The sequence below is a fragment of the Malaclemys terrapin genome, chromosome 15 (genome assembly GCF_027887155.1).
Source record: "Malaclemys terrapin pileata isolate rMalTer1 chromosome 15, rMalTer1.hap1, whole genome shotgun sequence".
Taxonomy (NCBI): Eukaryota; Metazoa; Chordata; order Testudines; family Emydidae; genus Malaclemys; species Malaclemys terrapin.
In genome coordinates this window covers 12273478-12294709 of record NC_071519.1, presented here as the reverse complement: position 1 = coordinate 12294709, position 21232 = coordinate 12273478, and the positions used below count along the sequence as shown (strand labels likewise).

Genomic DNA, 21232 nt, shown 5'->3' with positions numbered 1-21232 from the left:
ATCCCGTTGTTTTCGTTTCGACATGGACGGATCTTTGTCTACTCCTGCAGTTCTCTTCCTTGTCTCACCAGCCTTACCGGTCTCTTTATTCATTTTTTATGTTAGATAAAAAAGGGAAAGAGATCTCTGAAATAATGGAATGCGATAATTAGTATAATGTATATTTCAATGTATATTTAAATCAAAGAAGGGAACATATTATATATTATTACCTAACACAGTAGGCGAAGATATTTAATATTTGCCTGGAGGAAGGTGTTGTTGCAAATTTATGAACAGCCGAACGCTCTGGTCCACATTCTCTGTGCAACTGCAAGCACGAAATACAAAATTTTAGAGATTTAATGACAGATAAAGAAACTAATTATAATCAGTAAGTATTGCAATATATTTAATTATTGGGAGGAACCTTACCTAGAAGATAAATTTGATAACCATCTCCTCATTACCCGCCAGCCAGCTGTTGCTGAGGTTGGTTTGTTGTGAGTGCATGTGTGCACTTGTCACTTCGCGTGTGCCGACATGATATAGTACGTTGAAGCACCACCAATCGGAGAGCAGCACAGCCTGATTATGAAAATCACGTGACAAATATTCACCAATCGAAGAACGCATTTTGAGGGAAATTAAAAAGAAGCGCAAATATTTTACTTTTTATGAAAACTTCCCAGGATTTTTGAGATTTGGAAAGTCTTTTACTTTTTATGAAATTTTCTCAGGATTATTTAGGTTTTGAATAAAAATTCCCAGTTTCCCAAGTTGAAATATTTTACTCAAAGATTCCCAGATTTTGGGAAATTTCCCAGGCTATAGAAGCACTGTCTCTAGCCTGGGAAGGGGGCGGGGCCTCTGAGGGGAGAAGGCGGGGCTGACACTTCACTGAGGAGCTGCAGCGGGTGGGGCCACAGAGAGTGGCAGGGACTCATGGCGACAGGGGGGCGCAGCTGCCACAATCTTGTCTACTCCACCTCAGCCTCCCCCCCCCGGCCCCTGGGAAGAGGCTGGTGCTGTCCCTGCCTGCCACAGCTTTTCACTTCTCTCTGGGAAACACTTTTTGTGTATTACCCCGATTGGCCACAGGGTGTCACTGCTGCTTCAGGGCGGATGCACTCTGTGCCTAACCCTGACTGGCCACCAGGTGTCATTGCTGCTCCAGGGCGGATGCACTGTGTGCCTTACCCCGACTGGTCACAGGGTGTCACTGCTGCTCCAGGGCGGATGCGTTCTGTACCTTACCCCGACTGGCCACCATGTGTCACTGCTGCTCCAGGGTGGATGCGCTCTGTGCCTTAGCACGACTGGCCACCGGGTGTCACTGCTGCTCCAGGGCGGATGCGCTCTGTGCCTTACCCCGACTGGCCACCGGGTGTCACTGCTGCTCCAGGGCGGATGCGTTCTGTGCCTTACCCCGACTGGCCACCGGGTGTCACTGCTGCTCCAGGGCGGATGCGCTCTGTGCCTTACCCTGACTGGCCACCGGGTGTCACTGCTGCTCCAGGGCGGATGCGCTCTGTGCCTTACCCTGACTGGCCACCGGGTGTCACTGCTGCTCCAGGGCGGATGCGCTCTGTGCCTTACCCCGACTGGCCACGGGGTGTCACTGCTGCTCCAGGGCGGATGCGCTCTGTGCCTTACCCCGACTGGCCACCCGGTGTCACTGCTGCTCCAGGGCAGATGCGCTCTGTGCCTTACCCCGACTGGCCACCGGGTGTCACTGCTGCTCCAGGGTGGATGCGCTCTGTGCCTTACCCTGACTGGCCACCGGGTGTCACTGCTGCTCCAGGGCGGATGCGCTCTGTGCCTTACCCTGACTGGCCACTGGGTGTCACTGCTGCTCCAAGGCGGATGCGCTAGGTGCCCAGAATACCCCCCCATACCCCGTTTCTTCCAGCACTGCATCCCTACGGCATTGCGGGGGAGACTGCAGGAGATCAGGACTCACGTGACAAATATTCACCAATCGAAGAACGCATTTTGAGGGAAATTTAAAAGAAGCGCAAATATTTTACTTTTTATGAAAACTTCCCAGGATTTTTGAGATTTGGAAAGTCTTTTACTTTTTATGAAGTTTTCTCAGGATTATTTAGGTTTTGAATAAAAATTCCCAATTTCCCAAGTTGAAATATTTTACTCAAAAATTCCCAGATTTGGGGAAATTTCCCAGGCTATAGAAGCACTATCTCTAGCCTGGGAAGGGGGCGGGGCCTCTGAGGGGAGGAGGCGAGGCTGACACTTCACTGAGGAGCTGCAGGGGGTGGGGCCACAGAGAGTGGCAGGGACTCATGGCGACAGGGGGGCGCAGCTGCCACAATCTTGTCTACTCCACCTCAGCCCACGCCCCACTGGGAAGAGGCTGGTGCTGTCCCTGCTGGCCACAGCTTTTCACTTCTCTCTGGGAAACACTTTTTGTGTATTACCCCGATTGGCCACAGGGTGTCACTGCTGCTTCAGGGCGGATGCACTCTGTGCCTTACCCCGACTGGTCACAGGGTGTCACTGCTGCTCCAGGGCGGATGCGCTCTGTGCCTTACCCCGACTGGCCACCGGGTGTCACTCCTGCTCCAGGGTGGATGCGCTCTGTGCCTTACCCCGACTGGCCACCGGGTGTCACTGCTGCTCCAGGGCGGATGCGCTCTGTGCCTTACCCCGACTGGTCACAGGGTGTCACTGCTGCTCCAGGGTGGATGCGCTCTGTGCCTTATCCCGACTGGCCACCGGGTGTCACTGCTGCTCCAGGGCAGATGCGCTCTGTGCCTTACCCTGACTGGCCACTGGGTGTCACTGCTGCTCCAAGGCGGATGCGCTCTGTGCCCAGAATATCCCCATCCCCCGTTTCTTCCAGTACTGCATCCCTACGGCACTACCCTGGCCCCCAGTAGGAAAAATTCCAGTAATAAATAATTGGTTGAAACGTAATTCTGTGTATTTGTTAATTGGTGGGAGTGGCCCTGTGGCTGCCAGGACTCATGACTACAGCTAACAGTACATGCGTATCCTTGAAGTGTTTTCAGCGTCAGGGCAAGAACATAAGAACGGCCAGATTGAGTCAGACCAAAGGTCCATCCAGCCCAGTGTCCTGTCTGCCAACAGTGGCCAATGCCAGGTGCCCCAGAGGGAGTGAACCTAACAGGCAATGATCAAGTGATCTCTCTCCTGCCATCCATCTCCACCCTCTGACAAACAGAGACTAGGGACACCATTCCTTACCCATCCCGGCTAATAGCCATGAATGGACTTAACCTCCATGAATTGATCTAGTTCTCTTTTAAACTCTGTTATAGTCCTAGCCTTCACAACCTCCTCAGGCAAGGAGTTCCACAGGTTGAATGTGCGCTGTGTGAAGAAGAACTTCCTTTTATTTGTTTTAAACAGGCTGACCAGTCTCCTCTTTTCCAAGCTGAAGAGTCCTAGCCTCTTTAATCTCCCCTCATATGGGACCCGTTCCAAACCCCTAATCATTTTAGTTGCCCTTTTCTGAACCTTTTCTAGTGCCAGTATATCTTTTTTTAGATGAGGAGACCACATCTGTACGCAGTATTCAAGATGTGGGCGTACCATCGATTTATATAAGGGCAATAAGATATTCTCAGTCTTATTCTCTATCCCCTTTTTAATGATCCCTAACATCCTGTTTGCTTTTTTGACCTCCTCTGCACACTACGCAGCATTCAAGATGTGGGCATCCCATGGATTTATATAAGGGCAATAAGATATTCTCCGTCTTATTCTCTACCCTTTTTGAATGATTCCTAACATCCTGTTTGCTTTTTTGCCTGCCGCTGCACGCTGTGTGGACGTCTTCAGAGAACTATCCACGATGACTCCAAGACTCCAAGAGTGATGGCAACAATGAGGAGGGAGGCGTCTTCGAGCCGGCAGGTCTCGTCCGTTTCTCCCTTGTCACTTGGGCGGAGGCGGGAAGGGAGCGAAATGTGCGCGGCTGAAGGTTTTGCCCTTGGCCTTGAGAATTAAGCCCAAGCCCCTGGCATGGCTAGGTCGGGGTTGTTCTGGGTTCTGTGCGGGGAGGGCTCAGCTGGGAGAAGGGGCAGACTAGGGGAGTTTGTCTCTGATATATAAGGGCTTTGTCAGCAGGAAGCTGTAGGTCACGTGCTGGGGGTGACAGTGGGGTTTGAGCTGGAGCAGCAGCAGCAGGGGAGCATGTGGAGGGGGTGGGGGGTTCACTTGGTAAAAATGAAACTGTCAAACCTCTCCCTCTGCTGGAGCAAAAGTCTCATTTATCTCCTCAACTCCCCTCCCTGAAAATATCCACCCCTCCCCCGCGCCGAGAGACCTTCCCTCACTCCCATGGAGATTTGTAATTGTTCTAACTCTTCCTTGGCCTTGTCCAAACAGTTTCCCCAGATAAATTATCCAGGACATTTCAAATGAGAAAAACAAACCAAACCAAACGAAAACCAGAGAAACCCCCACCCCATACAGTTTGGGTCTGAATTTTTCTACTGAAATTTGGAGACAATAAAACTCATCCCTCTGTTGGCCAGAAACCAAAGCTAGACCTCCCCCGCTGTGTCTGTGACTTCTGCTACCAAACCACCAATGTGCTAACTCCTCTTGGGAGACATTTTTCTGCACAATACTGCTGCTATTCCAGTTATTGACTCCAGGAAACATTTTCCTTAGTCTGGTTCCGTGTGTCACTGGTTTCTCTAGCAAAGGTCAGTCCCTGGCCGTGTGGTCCAGACATCCACATTTACATCAAGCTTCCAGTTCAAAATCATTTCCCATTCCTGCTCTGTGGCAGGGGAGACTTTTCAAAGCGCTCCATGTGCGACTGCACATGGTTAAGCAAAGAGAACAAACCCCAAATCCCCCCTGTGCTTTGGGAGCCAGGTTTGCTGTGTGGATTCTGGATTTCAGATGATTTCAAGCCTGGGCACTGTGATTATTTACCAGTTTCTCTGGCATTGGGGCATCATTGTGCTCACAGCTGTGATGGCCGAGTGGATAAGGCGTTGGAGTCGAAATCCAATTGGGTTCCCCTGCGCAGGTTCAAATCCTGCTCACAGCGAGGCCAGTGTTTTAGCCAGTCTCTAACCTGGGCAGTTCCTCTGTACAAACCCCTGAAACACTCTCAGTTCTGCCAGTGATCAGCTGTTCAGTGGTGTGCAGGAGGCACTGGCAGAGGTGGGGGAGGGAGAGGAATGGGGCAGGAAGGGACAGGGCCTGAAGAGACAGGACAGGGGTGGGAGCTTGGGGGAAGGGGTGAGTGGGGGCAGAGCCTGGGGTGGAAAGATGGGGATCTGTCCTGGGCCCTGCACCCCTCTAGGGACGGCCCTGAGGGGAAGCTCTGACTATTACAGTGACAATAAAATGGACCAGCATTGCGGGGGAGACTGCAGGAGATCAGGACTCGCCAGGTCTCTTCTCTCCACCAAGGTGAGCCAGACACTGCTCTCTCCTGGCTCTCATTCTAGCAGCTGGATGACAAGGAGCCATTTCCCCACAGGAAGTGCATTGAGTGCCCCTGTGGTGCTGGGGGGGCGGGCGCTGCTGCTGGCTGTGGGGGCTGGCAGGGGGGTTGATGTCTGCACAGACTCTCAGCTGCCAAGCCGGAGGGGGCACTTGGAACCTTACCAGACTGGCTCAGTGAAGGCGGGGGGTGGACAGACCAATACAGACGCTCTCCAGGGGCAGCATCCGCCCAGGCAGCCAGGCAATGAGCATTTCCCACAGCCTGGAGCAGATGGGGAGGCGGCAGCTGCTGTTCCAGCTCCTCGGGGACAGGCCCTGTCAGCCAACGGACACTTATTACTCACCACAGCTAAGGGCGTCGGGTTCCTCCGGTGGGGGTGTGGAGCAGCCGTTCATTTTCCTGTTTGCACTCCTCTGCAGTGTGAAAATCGGGGAGGGGAGGCAGACGCCCCACTTCCTTCTCTAAATGACGCCCAGTGGGGGAAGCCAGCACGACAGGGTGGGGCGGCAAGTGGTGGTCAGACTCTGGCCACCAGGGTCTAGTTAGATCAGGGTCCAGCTCAACTTCTTCCCCGCGCCACTGGCCCCCAGTCCCCTTCCACCACCAGGTAACCCGGGAGCTAAGGCAGGAACGGGGCGAGGAAGCAAGTCAAGCTGAGCAAGGCAGGCAAAAGCGAGTCTTGTCTTCCTGTGCCGCTCCCAATGACGTCCTTTTTGTGTGCCACGGCTGCCAAAACCTCCTGGACAGAGAAGCAGCAGGCCAAAAAGGCCCCATGCAGCTGCTGAAGTAGCTCAGTTGGGAGAGCGTTAGACTGAAGATCTAAAGGTCCCTGGTTTAATCCCAGGCTTTAGCAGCCCTTTCTTCCCTCTCCGTGCAGGAGTGGCTGGTTCTCTGGGAGCGCAGCCGCACCTTCAGCTGAGGCAAGTCCCTCATTTTGAGCTCCCCAGCAGGACAACAGAGCGTCGGCTATTGCTCATCGTTGGCCCACCTGACCTTTAACAATGAGCGACCAGAGCTGTCTTTCCCACAGGATTTATTGCTCAAGCCAATATGGCGGGAAGAGAGTGAGGGAGCGTGGCCCTCGGAGAGGTGCCAGAGGACGCAGGGACTGGGGATGAAAGCTCCTCTGCACAGCTGAGCGAGGGCAGTACTGGGGGAGGGGCATCTGTGAAAGTGGCCAGGTGGAGTGGGGCAGGAATTCGGGGGCCCAGGAGGAGGCGCTTGATGTTCAGTGCCTTGGAGCAGCTGGACTTGGACATGGTGGGCGTTCAGGAAATGCACATTACTGACCTTAGGGTAGATGATGGGCAGAGGGCGATTGGAGGAAGGACCCGTCTTTTTGGACCTCCAGGCCAGGGAAGAACGATGGGGTTGGACTTTTGTTCTTCACATTCGTGGTGCGAGTACAGAGGTGGTGGAGCTTCGACCAGGGAGGACATTAATGGTGGACTTTGTGCTCCGTGGCACTGGTTACCACTATATTAGTGTTTATGGTCCCCAGTTAAGGCATGAAAGGAAAGATCAATGGAAGGAACTGGCTCCCTTCCTCTGGAGCGCACGCTGTTTGGTATTGGGGGGGGGATTTTAATTGTGTCAGCCGGCCTGAGGACCACTGGTCCCGTTTTCCAACCGCCAGAGGAAACGTTTTTACAATGAGCACTACCTGGCGCAGGTCTGTAGCGAGGCTGGCTTAGAGGACGTGTTTCTCCGTAGTGGAACCAGTGGCGGACGGGCAGTAGCCTCCTATTCCTCTGACCCAAGCTCACACCAGCTGCAGATGGGGTACACCTTTCTGTGGGGATGGGCCAGGAGTCGCATTGACCGGATTTACGTGAAGGAGAGCACGTCGACAGCCCAGTGCAGGGTGGTGCCAATGGACTGTTCGGATCACGCAGCTCTCACTGTGTGCTCAATGTGGGCAATTCCCTGACCCACGGCAGAGGATATTGGAAGCTGAACATCCGGAGCTTGCAAGATAAAGGGGCGGGGCAGCGAGGCCTGGTGCTGTTGGCAGAACGGGAAAATATCAGAGGGTTCTATGGCAACCAGGGGTTGATGGGAGTCGGGAGGGAGGAGTTGGTGGCTTTGTTCCAGCGGTCGGGCAAACACCACAACATTAAAGAAACCAACGGTGCCAAGTCCTGCAGCGTCGCCTGTGGGATTTCCACAAGAGCATCCAGGCAGGGGAGCCAGTCAGCGTGTGACTGTACGACTGGATCAAACGACAGCTGGCCGAGTTCTGGGAGATGAGGCTGCAGCTGGCTGATTTGAGCAGGACCACCGAGTGAAGGGAGGAGCCGCCTCTCCTGACATTTTTGCACCCTGCAGGGAACAGAGACAAAGCAGGGGGATGTGGGGACTCAGGGCAGGACCCGCGGATCCGGTAGAGCAGGACTATAGTTGCTGAAGGAGGAGAGAGAGTCCTGCGAGAGGAAGCTGCTGGTGGGAAGCAAGAAGTGCAGAGTGCAAGCCAGCCAGCTGAGAGTCACAGGGGTCCAAAAAAGGAAACAGCAGCAGGTCCCGTGGTGTAATGTGCAGCACTCAGGACTTTGAATCTGGAATCTGAGTTCAAATCTCAGTGGGACCTCCTAGGGCTATGTTGGTTTGCTGCAAAGCCCTGGAGCTCAATGTGCTTGGTTTCCCTGTATCTGGAGGCCCCAGAGTGAGGTTTTTTTCCCTCCTGCTGGGTGACTGACCCACTGGAGATAGGTCTTTGGTCCAGCTGGTTCAATGGATTGGCCACTATAAGTTGGGGTCCTAGAACTTTACAGTCTGGCTAGAGATTCCTGTGGGTTGACCTGATGGTTGTGTTTCTCGCTGCTTCACCTGATACCCACAAGTTTGGTCCTTGTACCTGCAGCTGCCACCCTCTTCCTCTTGCCCACACGGCGTTTGAAGAAAGCAGTGCCAGGGCCAGGCTTAATAGTCAGGGCTAGGCAGGAGGGAGGAAGAGTCCCAGGCTGGATCCCAGCACACCTTTCCTCCTCTGGGCACCTAGAGCAGAGGCGGATGGTGCTGACAGCTGCAAGGGAAGGCTTAAAAGCCACAGAGCAACCGAGGGAGGTGTGACGATGCGGTTCTGGCGGGACCCAACTGAGAGTGCCAGTTCAGGACAAATCGCTTAAAATAGGGCAGTTACAGCCCTAGGCTGGGGGTTTTCCACCTCTAAGGCAAACCAAACCAGCCAGACAAAGAGGACTTTGGTCTCACCCCACTGGCTAACCACAAGTCACACAAGCAATTCCCTTAGACACTCCAGTTTCCCAGTATCACCACCAGTGCCACTCGTTATGGGGACAAATGATTATGAAAACCAATATCCCATTAAAATAAAAAAGGTTCTCTTGATCCCAAAGGACCAAGCCCAGACCCAGGTCAATATACAAATCAGATCTTACCCACAAATCACGCTGTTGTCAATCCTTTAGAATCTAAAATCTAAAGGTTTATTCATAAAAGGGAAAAGCTATAGATGAGAGTTAGAATTGGTTAAATGGAATCAATTACATACAGTAATGGCAAAGTTCTTGGTTCAGGCTTGTAGCAGTGAAAGAATAAACTGCAGGTTCAAAATCAAGTCTCTGGAATACATCCCCAGCTGGGATGGGTCATTCAGTCCTTTGTGTAGAGCTTCAGTTTGTAGCAGAGTTCCTCCAGAGGTATGAAGCAGGATTGAAGACAAGATGGAGATCAGGCATCAGCCTTTCATAGTCTTTTCCAGGTATAAGGACACCTCTTTGTTTGTACTGTGGAAAATTACAGCAAAATGGAGTCTGGAGTCACATCGGCCAGTCCCTGCATACTTTGCTAAGTTGCAAGGCGTATTTGCCTTCTCCCAATGGGTCAATTGTATAGCTGATGGTCCTTAATGGGCCATCAAGCAGGCTAGGCAGAACTAACACCAACTTGTCTGGGATGTTTCCCAGAAGCATAGAAGTTTGAAATACAGACAGTATAGAGCCAATATTCATAACTTCAACTACAAAATTGATACACACATATAAACAGCATAACTATAACCAGCAAGCCATAACCTTGTCTTAGACACCTCATTTGACCTCCTTTATACAAGATTTGGTGCCACTACAGGACTTTGATTGAAACCATGTTCTATATGGTCCCAGATTATGTCAATAATGTCACAGGAGGGGCAAGAGGAGGGGAGGACCATGCTTATGTGTGGCCAGTAGACAGCCACAAAGACACCCGGCCAGCCTGCTCCCTGCTCCCTGGAATGCCAAATCCCCACTGAAGGCCATCCAGAGATCAGCATTCATTCTGCAGCCAGCATCACAAGGTGCTAGGAAAGCAGGGCCAGCCTCCCGGTGGGGCTTCTTACCGTTCCCACTCACGGAGCTCCTTTTGGCGGTGGGGCACATTACGCTGGGCAGTGGCCTTTTGCCTCAGGCTCTTAAATCCAGACACCAAAAGCTCGTTGGATGTGCCCCTCCCTTCACTGCACCTCACTCCCAGCTGCTGTCCTGGGTCAATGAAAACCCAGAGTTCCAGCTGCGGAGTTCACCTCTCACCTCCTGGGGGGAAAGCCCCTTTCTCCCTCTGCTATCCGGCCACATTGCTAGTCACTTGCTGTTCCACCCTGTCACTGCGCTGCTGGCCACCCTCTCTCCTCTGGGATGTCTTGCGGTCCCACCAGGAGCGGCGCAGGCTCCCTAAAAGTAGCAGCCACCAGAGCCCGAACAGTGGCCCCATCCCTTCCACTCGAAGCCACGCCCCTGCATTACCCCTTCTCCCCAAGGCCCCGCTCCTACGCTGCCTCTTCCTCCCAAGACCCTGCCTCCCGCTCACTGCTCTCCGCCCCCTCCCCACCCTCACTCGCCCTTACGGTCATTACAAAGTGGTAAGGCAGAGCCCTCCTGGGGTGTTGTTCCCCCCTGTTCAAGCACCCCTGGGTCCCTGCACTTCATAAAGCTCTCACTGATTTCAGCTGTTAGTGAGGGAGCCTCACTGCTAGCACAGACTGGGCAGTTTCTTGCATGAGAGACACTGTCCCAAAGCAGGACTAATGCTTAGAGCTGGTTATCAGTGATTTCAGATCTGTTGGCAGCAAGACTCTACATTGAGTCTTAATCAGCTCTGTTATTACACAGCGAAGAACAAAAGGGTGAAATGGTGCCTGGAAGCCTTAAGAAGAATCCACCCCACCAAGTACCAACACTTGTCGCTACCTGCTCTCAACTCCACTGAGAATGTTTTGGGGTCACTCCTTGCCTTTATCAACCTAGGGGCCTGGGACAACAGGCATTAACAGGTGCTCCAATAGCACAATTGGTTAGCGCACAGTACTTATAGGGCAGTGCTGAGGTTATGAGTTTAAGCCTCACCTAGAGCACTGGTTTTCATTAACCAAGTAGTGTCACCCACTCGTTTGGCCCTATGGAATGTAGAATTCCAGCCCAGGGGACACTGAGGAGGGGAGGAGTCAAGAATGCCCCTTTCAATTATTACCTCCTCTCCAGAGTGCAGGTGAGAATCTACAATCCTTTCTCCCCCACCAGCCCCTGTGCCAGGATCCTAGAGTCCTGCCCATCCTTTGACCCCTGAGCCTGGGGAGGGAGAGAAGCAAGGCAGCCATTGTTAGAGGCTTTCCCTTCCCCCGCCCACTTCCCTGGTTCTTGTCACACAGACAGCAAGCAGCAAAAGACCAGAAGTCCGAAGCACAGACAATGTGATGTTTACTGGGGTAAGTTTCCAAGCAAGCAGATTCCAAAGCCCTTCACACAAGTCGGGCTTATCTCTATACGTGATAGAGTCTGTTCCACATTGTTCCCTTCCCAGCTCTGACACCGCAGAGCGTTTACCCCATGTCCCTACAGCAGTGGCGTAGCCAGGTTCTAAGAGCAGGAGGAGCAAACATTAAAAAAGCGCCCCCCCTTGGCTCCTCCTCTGGCCACGCCCACTTGGCTCCTCCTCCGGCCACTCCACGCCCCACCCTTGGCTGGCTCATCCGGCCGTGCCGCCCCTGCGCCCCCCACCCCCTATGGCTCCTCCAGCCGTGCCGTGCCGCCCCTGCGGCCCCCCCCATGGCTCCTCCGGCTGCGCTGCGGGCTGCCATGTGCTGCGCCCCCCCTCGCTCCTCCGGCCGCGCTGCGGGCTGCCATGTGCGAGGCGGCAGGGGATTCTGGCAGCCCAAAGCCCCTGCAGGGAACCACTGCAGCAGAGCGGAGCAGCGCCAGGGCCGGCCACAAGCTTCCCACCTCCTCCCGCGCCCCACCACGGTCACCGGCACACAGCTCCCAGCCGCATCGCTGCCCTGCACTGGGGACTCTCTTCCGCCTCCCGGGGCGCCGCCGCTAGGCTCTCCTCGGGCGCTGCAGCTGGGAGCCGGGCACCATGGCCAGGCTCCCCACCCACCGGCTCGACTCCAGGGCGCTGAGACGGCCCTGGGGACTGAGCGGCTTCTCCCTCCCACCAGCAGCGGTGGAGGCACCGGATACCACCCCGGGGCCCTGCTGCCTGAGCTGGGGAGGGGCCCGAGCGCTAGGACGCAGCGCCCCCACCTCACCAAGGCTCAGGGCGCACAGCACGCAAACAGCTTCCTGCACTGAAAGCGCCTCCGAGCCCCCCTCGCTCCTCCGGCCGTGCCGCCGCCCCCCCATAGCTCCTCCGGCTGTGCTGCCCCCCCTTGCCTGCAGGAGCCCAGCGCCTGCCCGGCAGGCCAAGCTTCAGAGCGAAGCGTGGGCCCCGCCCCCGGCACCATGGTAACCCCTAGGCGCCTCTTTTGGAAAATGTGCACCCCGCTAGCTACGCTACTGTCCTACAGAAAATTCTTTCCTGGATGTCTGGCTGGTGAGTCTTGCCCACATGCTCAGGGTTTAGCTGATCGCCATATTTGGGGTCAGGAAGGAATTTTCCTCCAGGGCAGATTGGCAGAGGCCCTGGGGGTTTTTCACCTTCGTCTGCAGCGTGGGACACGGGTCACTTGCTGGAGGATTCTCTGCACCTTGAGGTCTTTAAACAACGAGTTGAGGACTTCAATAGCTCAGACATAGGTCAGGGATTTGTTACAGGAGTGGGTGGGTGAGATTCTGTGGCCTGCATTGTGCAGGAGGTCAGACTAGATGATCATAATGGTCCCCTCTGACCTTAAAGTCCATGAGTCTATGAGCTCTGACACCGCAGAGTGTTTACCCCACGTCCCCCTTCCCAGCTTTGACACCGCAGAGCCTTGCCTGTGTCCCTGTTCCCCATTCCCTGTTCCCGTTCCACCCGTTAGCAAACATGATTCCAATTTCCCCTTCCACTTCCTGATTGACCCCAGTTTATACAGTAATATTCTCAGCTATACCTTAACCAATCATTTTCCTGAAATTTAATTAGCCAATTCTAACATATTGTAACATAATTCTCTAACCAATTATATCCCACTCCCCTAATTAACTTACACCTAGCAAAATTAATTCTACAGCAGATGGAAACAATTAGAGAACCAGACAGACTGACAATAGAAAAGTGGGGGCCATGAAGATAAAACACAGAAATGAGGGTTTCACAACCACAGCTATTGAGATGCTCTCTTAAGATCTGTTTCTTTATCTGGTGGTGATGGGCGCTATCGGGACAGGATCATCTTCCTAACAGCCCAATACCACCTTAGTTCAATGTGACGGGTTTGGGAGGTGAGGACGTGACCGGTCGCTTCCCAGCTTATGGCTGTCCCTCCTGCTTAGCCAAAGGCCTTAGCCTGAGAACAAGGCCTCAGACTCTCCTAGTGAGACAAGGTCCAGACACAGGCGGACTGTGATTTTGATTCTTTGTTTTATACCCCTGTAACTAGCTAAGTGATAAAAATACACCTAAGATCTTCAAGTCTAGGCCTGTACAGGCAGCCTGAATATCTCTATTCTAACAGCCCTCAGTCCTGGGGCAGGATGATCCATGTAGCTCACTGAGTGGGTTGTGGGCTGAGCTTCCCCCCGGCTGGAGCTTTTCAGGGATGAGATTTTGATGAATTGCAACAAGAAGAAAATCTCTCCTGTTCCTGTTTGTCACCTTTTGCCCTTCTTGTGCCCCCCTCAGCCTCTGTTCTCCCTGATAGGGGAGATGCAGAGCCAAGCCCCAGTCTTCCTGAGTCATAGAGTCTGTATCCACCTCGGAAATATTGCCACCGGAGAGTATGGCTCCCGCCTCTTCCATAGAGGGACTGCAACAGCGGCTCCCCAGTTGGGTCTGGGGGCATCAGAGATCCAGGCTATAGGGTGCAGTGATATAGGGCCTATAAGTCCCCTGCCTGAGGGGAGGCCAATGCATGAGCTGGGCCATAAGCACCACAGGTTTTAACCCTGTCTGCTTCCTTCCCCATGTCTCTCATTTAGATTGTATTGAAGCACACCTGTGGCTGGGGATGCGGATTTGTGGGCACAGCATTGTGCAGTGGGCTTCCAAGACAGCCCGTAATTCAGCCAGGGGTTTGCAGCTGGGCCTTGGGCTGGAGGTGATTTTCTCTCCGCACAGCAGATGGGGGATGCGCTGGGACCAGCTCCTGGCTCTTTTTTTGTGAGCTGGTTCCCCGTGAGGACACACCAGACATCACTGCTATCTACCTAGGGGAGAACCGCCTGGGAATGTGCTCCAGGCCCAGCTGATTTGGAAGTTAAATGGGATAGTGGACAACACAGCAATGTGGGGCTACGTCCCTGAGAAAACAAAGGTGGGGGGGTAAGAGCAGGGACGAGAACTAGAGATGCGGGAGGAGAAAGGGTCTCGAGGGAGGGAGCAGCTGGAGAGAACCAAGGAGTGCAGTGGACAAGTCGCCGTATGAATACTAGTGGTCACAGGTGTTCTAGAGATAAGCCAGAGCCAGCTGGTCCTGTGGTCTAATGATCAGCCCTCCCGACTCTGAATCTCGCAATCCCTGGTAAGATCTTCCGGAGCTGTGTCGTATTGCTGCAAAGCCCTGGAGACCCTGCTGCTCAGCCTCCCATTTGTACAAAAGTCTCTCTTTTCCCTCCTGGCTGGCTACTCATGCCCGCTCAAGGGAGATCTTTGTTCCAGATGGCCCCATGCTATTGAACTTGAGAGTCCAGCTAGAGATGCCTTCCATCCTTTGGGTTGACTTATAGCTGCATTCCTGGCTGCCTCAGCTGATGACCACAGGCTCTTCGGCACCCCGGCCCCTAACGCAGGGCAGGTGGAGGGTTTGGAGCTTTCCATAGTGGCTTGGGCTCCCTAGGTGGCTTTTACCATGACCTGGCTTCAGCTTCTGTCCTGGCTGGGGGCAGGGCCTCCAGGGGAAGAGGAGACGTGGGGCCTTGGAGACGGGCAGGGCCTCGTGGCTCCCCCGCTTCTACCAAGGTTCCGGTGCTTTTGCTCCGGAGCAGAGGCTGCATCATTGTTTAAATCTAAACCAACACCAGATGAGGAGGGAGACATTCCCCAGGGATCTCAGTCCTAACCGGCCTCCTGTCCTGCTGCCAATGCAGCTCAGGCCAAGCCTGCAGCCCCCACCTGTTGCTGCTGCAGGGTGTGAAGCCCTTTCACTCGTGTTGCCGAGTGTCCCCAGCTCTGTGGCCTTTATCTCTCCTCGTGCTGAGGGACCTTCCACTCCATTCCCAGCCCACGTCCTAATGATCCAGGGGGTCTCCTCCCAGAAGGGGATCATTCGGGACTGGATCCCTCTTTGCCTTTTCTCTGTGTCTAGCACAGTTCGAGGTGCCCATGGGTGGGGTGTTTGATGACAATGACCCGATGTGGAGCTGCCATTCAGCTTCCCTCGTTTGGTCTCAGCTTTCACTGAATCCAACATTTCTTCAATCCATCATCGCCATCCTCCCAAGCACATTTCAATTGCCTCCACCTCCCTTAACCAGGCCGTGTCCCTGTAGTGTGTGCTGTCTTCATAGGTCCTCTCTCCATCTTTCTCACCCTCTCATGTCTTTTCGGTCTCATTAACTCTCCTGTGTCTCTGCTCTCTAAGCACAGACTGCCTCTGCATTTCTGGCTGTTCACAGGAGGGGAGCAGCATGCCTATGTGTGGCCAGCAGACAGCCACAAAGACACCCGGTCAGCCTGCTCCTTGCCATGCCAAACACCCACTGATGGCCACCCGCAGACCTGCATGCGGGGCGGCTGCTGATGCTCTGTGGCCAACATCAGAAGATGCTAGGAAAGCAGGACCAGCCCCCTGGTGGGGCCTCTTACCGTTCCCACTCAAGGTGCTCACTTTTGCAGTGGGGCAGGAGATTTTACTGCATGAGGCTTTTCCCCAGCTGGCAAGAAGCAGAGAAACACTCAGGCTCCAAGGTGCTATTTAGCAAGTCCCCTCAAGCACAGGGACAGGCGCACACTTGGAAGAGGGAAACTGCTCCACACACTAGCCCAGGCAGCCGCCCATTTTCTTTGGCAAGTCAGGAATGGCAAAGGCTAGACTGGAAGCACCTGGGGCTCATGACTCAGCCCTTTGTGACGCCCAACCCCCAGCTCCTTCCCGGGGCTCTAGCTGAAGCCAGAGCATTGGCCGGAGCGGCTAAGAAGAGGTTCCAGCCCTGAAGGGAGCAGGACTTTCAGCACAAAGGGAAACCTGTACAAATCCAACCTCAAAAGGACTTGAACCCACAATCACCTGATCCAAAATCATGGATCCATTAGACCGTCATGGGCAAAAATGTTCTCCAAGCATTTCTTTAGAAAAGGCGGGCACTGTTTCTCGGGTCAGTTACTGAGGGGGGCCGAGACTCTCTGGGCATAAGAAGTCGAGTTCCCAGCGAGATGTGAGACTTAATTCTCTGGAGCCAGGTGGAGGACTTTGGCAGGAGGCTTAGGCATGGGGGATTGGGGTGCAGCGGATGGACTGGCTGTCTAGGTGTGGAGATTTAGTCGCACTGAGGTGCAGGAGGGAGGAGGAGGAGGACTCCAGCTGATAGGCAGTGGCTGTGGAGAAAAAGAGGAGGGGTTGCTGGGATTTTTTCCCCCTTGCATATATCTGCCTGCTTGCTCTTGTGGTGGAAGGGGTAGATGCTTCCACCACCCCTGACTAGCTCACTTGGTCGAGCATCAGGGTCGAGAATTGAAGCCCTTGTTGGGACACTGAGGTTTTAAGTTGCCTTGTGTGCCAGGAGCCAAACGATTCCTGGTGGTGCCCAGAGCCATGTGTGGGACAGGGAGGCTGAGACTTGTGGCACCTGCTCTGCGGCAGGGATCCTGGTAGCTCACACTCAGGGCTGGAACAGGCCCCTGATTTAGGGGGCGGCTGCAGGGTTTCCAACACTTGGATGTCTCAGCTAATTTCTCTCTCCCGAAGCCTGAGGCTTGCAGCCCCAGGGAAGGTTTCTGCACTCAGAGGTGCCGGCTTTGACAGTTCCCGGGGGGGGGGGGGCTCGATCCCTGCTCCACTTCAGGCCCTGCCCCCACTCCACCCCTTCCCCCAAGACCCCACCCCGTCCCATCTCTTCTGGCCCTGCACCTCCCTGCCCCATTCCGCTCCTCCCTCCCCAGCGCCTCCTGGCAGGTGGGAGGCACTGAAGGGGAAGAGGTGGAGCTTGTCGACAAGCTGTGTAGTGGGCAGGTGGGTGAGGGGGAGTTGGCTGCCATAACTGGACACCTTTTTTTTTTTTTCTGTTGGTGCTGCAGCCCCGTAGCACCCGTGGAGTCGCTGACGCGGCTCCTTTCACACTCTAGAGAGAGGAGCAGCAGCCAGGGCTATGGGTGATCTATGGGGCGCTAGGTGAGTGGCAGAGGCTTCAGGTGCTGAGAGTTTGCCTGACACCTCGGGGACACAGTGTGAGGTGGTGTCTCTATGAAAGGAGCAGAACAGGATTTACTTGGGGTGGGGAGAGAATTGAGAGTGTCTCCGGGGGTTGTAGAGAGGTATTGCCCGGGTTAGAGATGGGCTAAAATACAGACCTCGCTGTGAGCAGGATTTGAACCTGCGCAGGGGAACCCTATTGGATTTCAACTCCAACGCCTTAACCACTCGGCCATCACAGCTGTGAGCCCAATAATGCTGCAATGCCAGAGAAACTGGTAAATAATCACAATGCCCAGGCTTGAAATCATCTGAAATCCAGAATTCACACAGCAAACCTGGCTCCCAAAGCACACGGAGGGTTTGGGGTTCGTTCTCTTTGCTCTACCGGATCCTGCCCTGAGTCCCCGCATCCCCCTGCCTTGTCTCTGTTCCCTGCAGGGTGCAAAAATGTCAGGAGAGGCGGCTCCTCCCTTCACTCGGTGGTCCTGCTCAAATCGGCCAGCTGTAGCCTCATCTCCCAGAACTCGGCCAGCTGTCGCTTGATCCAGTCGTACAGTCACACGCTGACTGGCTCCCCTGCCTGGATGCTCTTGTGGAAATCCCACAGGCGATGCTGCAGGACTTGGCACCGTTGGTTTCTTTAATGTTGTGGTGTTTGCCCGACCGCCGGAACAAAGCCACCAACTCCTCCCTCCCGACTCCCACCAACCCATGGTTGCCATAGAACCCTCTGATACTTTCCTGTTCTGCCAACACCACCAGGCCTCGCTGCCCCGCCCCTTTATCTTGCAAACTCCGGATGTTCAGCTTCCAATATCCTCTGCCGTGGGTCAGGGAATTGCCCACATTGAGCACACGGTGAGAGCTGCGTGATCCGAAGTGTCCATTGGCACCACCCTGCACTGGGCTGTTGACGTGCTCTCCTTCACGTAAATCCGGTCAATGCGACTCCTGGCCCGTCCCCACAGAAAGGTGTACCCCATCTGCAGCTGGTGTGAGCTCGGGTCAGAGGAATAGGAGGCTACCGCCCGCCCTCCACTGGTTCCACTACGGAGAAACACGTCCTCTAAGCCAGCCTCGCTACAGACCTGCGCCAGGTAGTGCTCATTGTAAAAACGTTTCCTCTGACAGTTGGAAAACGGGACCAGTGGTCCTCAGGCCAGCTGACACAATTAAAATCCCCCCCCAATACCAAACAGCATGTGCTCCAGAGGAAGGGAGCCAGTTCCTTCCATTGATCTTTCCTTTCATGCCTTAACTGGGGACCATAAACACTAATATAGTGGTAACCAGTGCCACGGAGCACAAAGTCCACCATTAATGTTCTCCCTGGTCGAAGCTCCACCACCTCTGTACTCGCACCACGAATGTGAAGAACAAAAGTCCAACCCCATCGTTCTTCCCTGGCCTGGAGGTCCAAAAAGACGGGTCCTTCCTCCAATCGCCCTCTGCCCATCGATCTGCCCTAAAGTCATTAATGTGCATTTCCTGAACGCCCACCATGTCCAAGTCCAGCTGCTCCAAGGCACTGAACATCAAGCGCCTCCTCCTGGGCCCCCGAATCCCTGACATGTTCCACCTGGACACTTTCACAGATACCCCTTCCCCAGTACTGCCCTCGCTCAGCTGTGCAGAGGAGCTTTCGTCCTCAGTCCCTGCATCCTCTGGCACCTCTCCGAGGGCCACGCTCCCTCACTCTCTTCCCGCCATATTGGCTTGAGCAATAAATCCTGTGGGAAAGACAGCTCCGGTCGCTCATTGTTAAAGGTCAGGTGGGCCAACTATGAGCGATAGCCGACGCTCTGTTGTCCTGCTGGGGAGCTCAAAATCAGGGACTTGCCTCAGCTAAAGGTGCGGCTGCGATCCCAGAGAACAAGCCACTCCTGCACAGGGACGGCTGCTAAAGCCTGGGATTGAACCAGGGACCTTTAGATTTTCAGTCTAACGCTCTCCCAACTGAGCTACTTCAGCAGCTGCATAGGGCCTTTTTGGCCTGCTGCTTCTCTGTCCGGGAGGTTTTGGCAGCCGTGGCACACAAAAAGGACGTCATTGGGAGCGGCACAGGAAGACAAGACTCGCTTTTGCCTGCCTTGCTCAGCTTGACTTGCTTCCTCGCCCCGTTCCTGCCTTAGCTCCCGGGTTACCTGGTGGTGGAAGGGGCCTGGGGGCCAGTGGTGCGGGGAAGAAGTTGAGATGGACCCTGATCTAAACTAGACCCTGGTGGCCAGAGTCTGACCACCACTTGCCGCCCCACCCTGTTGTCCTGGCTTCCCCCACTGGGCGTCATTTAGGGAGGGAAGTGGGGCGTCTGCCTCCCCTCCCCGATTTTCACACCGCAGAGGAGTGCGAACAGGAAAAGGAACGGCTGCTCCACACCCCTGTTGCCTGCCTAAAAAGGCCTCGAGATGGCAAACAGGGGGTTCGTCGCCTGGTGTGCTTGGCACCAATAAAGACACCGAGGGGAGAAAGCAAGCCAAGTTTATTTCAGAGCTCTGAAATGGCACTAGGAGACCAGCATGTCTCAAATCCAGTGCAACAAATACAAACAAATTTTCCCTTTTATAAACCAAGCCGTTTCTGTGCAAGCCTTTGTCCTGTTACTCCGTCTTACCCCTCCCTCCCCTCCCTTCTCTAGCAGTTACAGCAGGTACCCAGTGTGCATGTTAGAAACTTTCCCTTCGCCTGCTTATCACTTGGCCTTGCAAGGCCTGGTTACAGCAGCTGCCTGCTAGAAAAGCTGACCCTTCCATTTCTGCTTCAGTATGTCAGCCGTTAGCACAGAAGTAGGTGAAAGTTCACAAGATGGAGTCACTGTGGTTCAGGTAGGCCCAGAGCAGAAGAGCTTCATCGGTAGGGTTACCATATGTCCGGATTTTCCCGGACATGTCCGGCTTTTTGGGCTCCAAATCCCCGTCCGGGGGGAAATCCCAAAAAGCCGGACATGTCCAGGAAAATTGGGACATACGATGCCGGGCAGGGGGCCGGGGGCCAGCGGTGCCGAGCCGGGGGCTTGGGGGCCGGGCCGGCGGTGCGGTGCCGGGCCGGGGGCTCGGGGGCCAGGCCAGCGGTGCGGTGATCACAATGGAGCAGCAGCAGCATGGCGCTCACCCAGCAGCTGATCACGCTCCGCCCCTCCCTTGTTCTCCCGCCCAGCCTAAAGCAGGGGGTGGGGGCATGAGCCAGGTGCTCTGGGAAATGCAGCCTCTGTGAGCTCTGCCTCTGCGCATGAGGGACTCTTCTCCCCACATCCCCATCCCCATCCCCTGCAGTGCCTGGCTAAGCAGATGGTGTCAGCAGAGCAGGAGCTGCTTCCAGCCCCTGCAGACAGCCCCAGCGAGCGCGGCAGCCCGGGTGGGGTTTGCAGGGCACAGGAAGGGGCTGGAGTAGCTGGGAGCGGTGGGTGCCGGGAGGAAGGAGGCAGGAGCCGGGAGAACAAAGAACCGAGATCATCAGACCCCGGGCAGCTCCTGAGAGACCAGACGCTGCTGCCCCCGTTGTGACCTGGGAGCTGAGCAGCTGCTGCTCCCCCAGCGGGGTCTGTGCTGGGGAGAGCCCGTCATTAACCCCTCCGTGCCTGGCCGGGGGGGGACCTTCTCCGGCTAGAAATCGCCCCAGACTCTGCTGACGGCAACTCCCGAGCTGAGACTCCAGGTGACTGAGACCTTGGGACTGGGCAGGTAACTGATTCTGCATAGGGTTACCATATTTTGAACCTCCAAAAGGAGGACACTCCACGGGGCCCCGGCCACGCCCCCAGCCACGCCCCTGCCCCAAAGTCCCCGCCCTAACTCCGCCCCCTCCCCTGCTTCCTGCGAACATTTGATTCACGGGAAGCCTGAAGCAGGTAAGGAGGGTGTGGGGGGAGGAGGCGCGGCCCAGTCTGTCCCCCGCCCCCCCGGCGTCTCCAGCCTGGGTCGGCTCGGGCCCTGGGGGGCCAGCCCGGGGGCTCGGGGGCCGGGCCGGCGGTGTGGTGCCGGGCCGGGGGTTCGGGGGCCGGGCTGGGGACCGACAGCGCTGGGCGGGCTGGGGGTGCTCGGCCGGGGGGCCGGGGACCGGCAGCGCTGGGCGGGCTGGGGGTGCTCGGCCGGGGGGCC

At 55.2% G+C, this 21232-nt stretch overlaps 4 non-coding genes across 4 annotated transcripts; 2 read left to right on the top strand and 2 right to left on the bottom strand.

Moving 5' to 3' along the window:
- The first annotated feature begins 4947 nt into the window (after positions 1-4947).
- Positions 4948-5029, top strand: TRNAS-CGA (transfer RNA serine (anticodon CGA)). Its single transcript has one exon. It is a non-coding gene; the product is annotated as a tRNA-Ser (tRNA).
- Positions 5030-6214: 1185 nt separating this feature from the next.
- Positions 6215-6287, top strand: TRNAF-GAA (transfer RNA phenylalanine (anticodon GAA)). The gene has a single exon. It is a non-coding gene; the product is annotated as a tRNA-Phe (tRNA).
- Positions 6288-17295: 11008 nt separating this feature from the next.
- Positions 17296-17377, bottom strand: TRNAS-UGA (transfer RNA serine (anticodon UGA)). Its single transcript has one exon. It is a non-coding gene; the product is annotated as a tRNA-Ser (tRNA).
- A 1659-nt stretch (positions 17378-19036) lies between these two features.
- TRNAF-GAA (transfer RNA phenylalanine (anticodon GAA)) lies at positions 19037-19109 on the bottom strand. The gene has a single exon. It is a non-coding gene; the product is annotated as a tRNA-Phe (tRNA).
- Positions 19110-21232: the final 2123 nt, after the last annotated feature.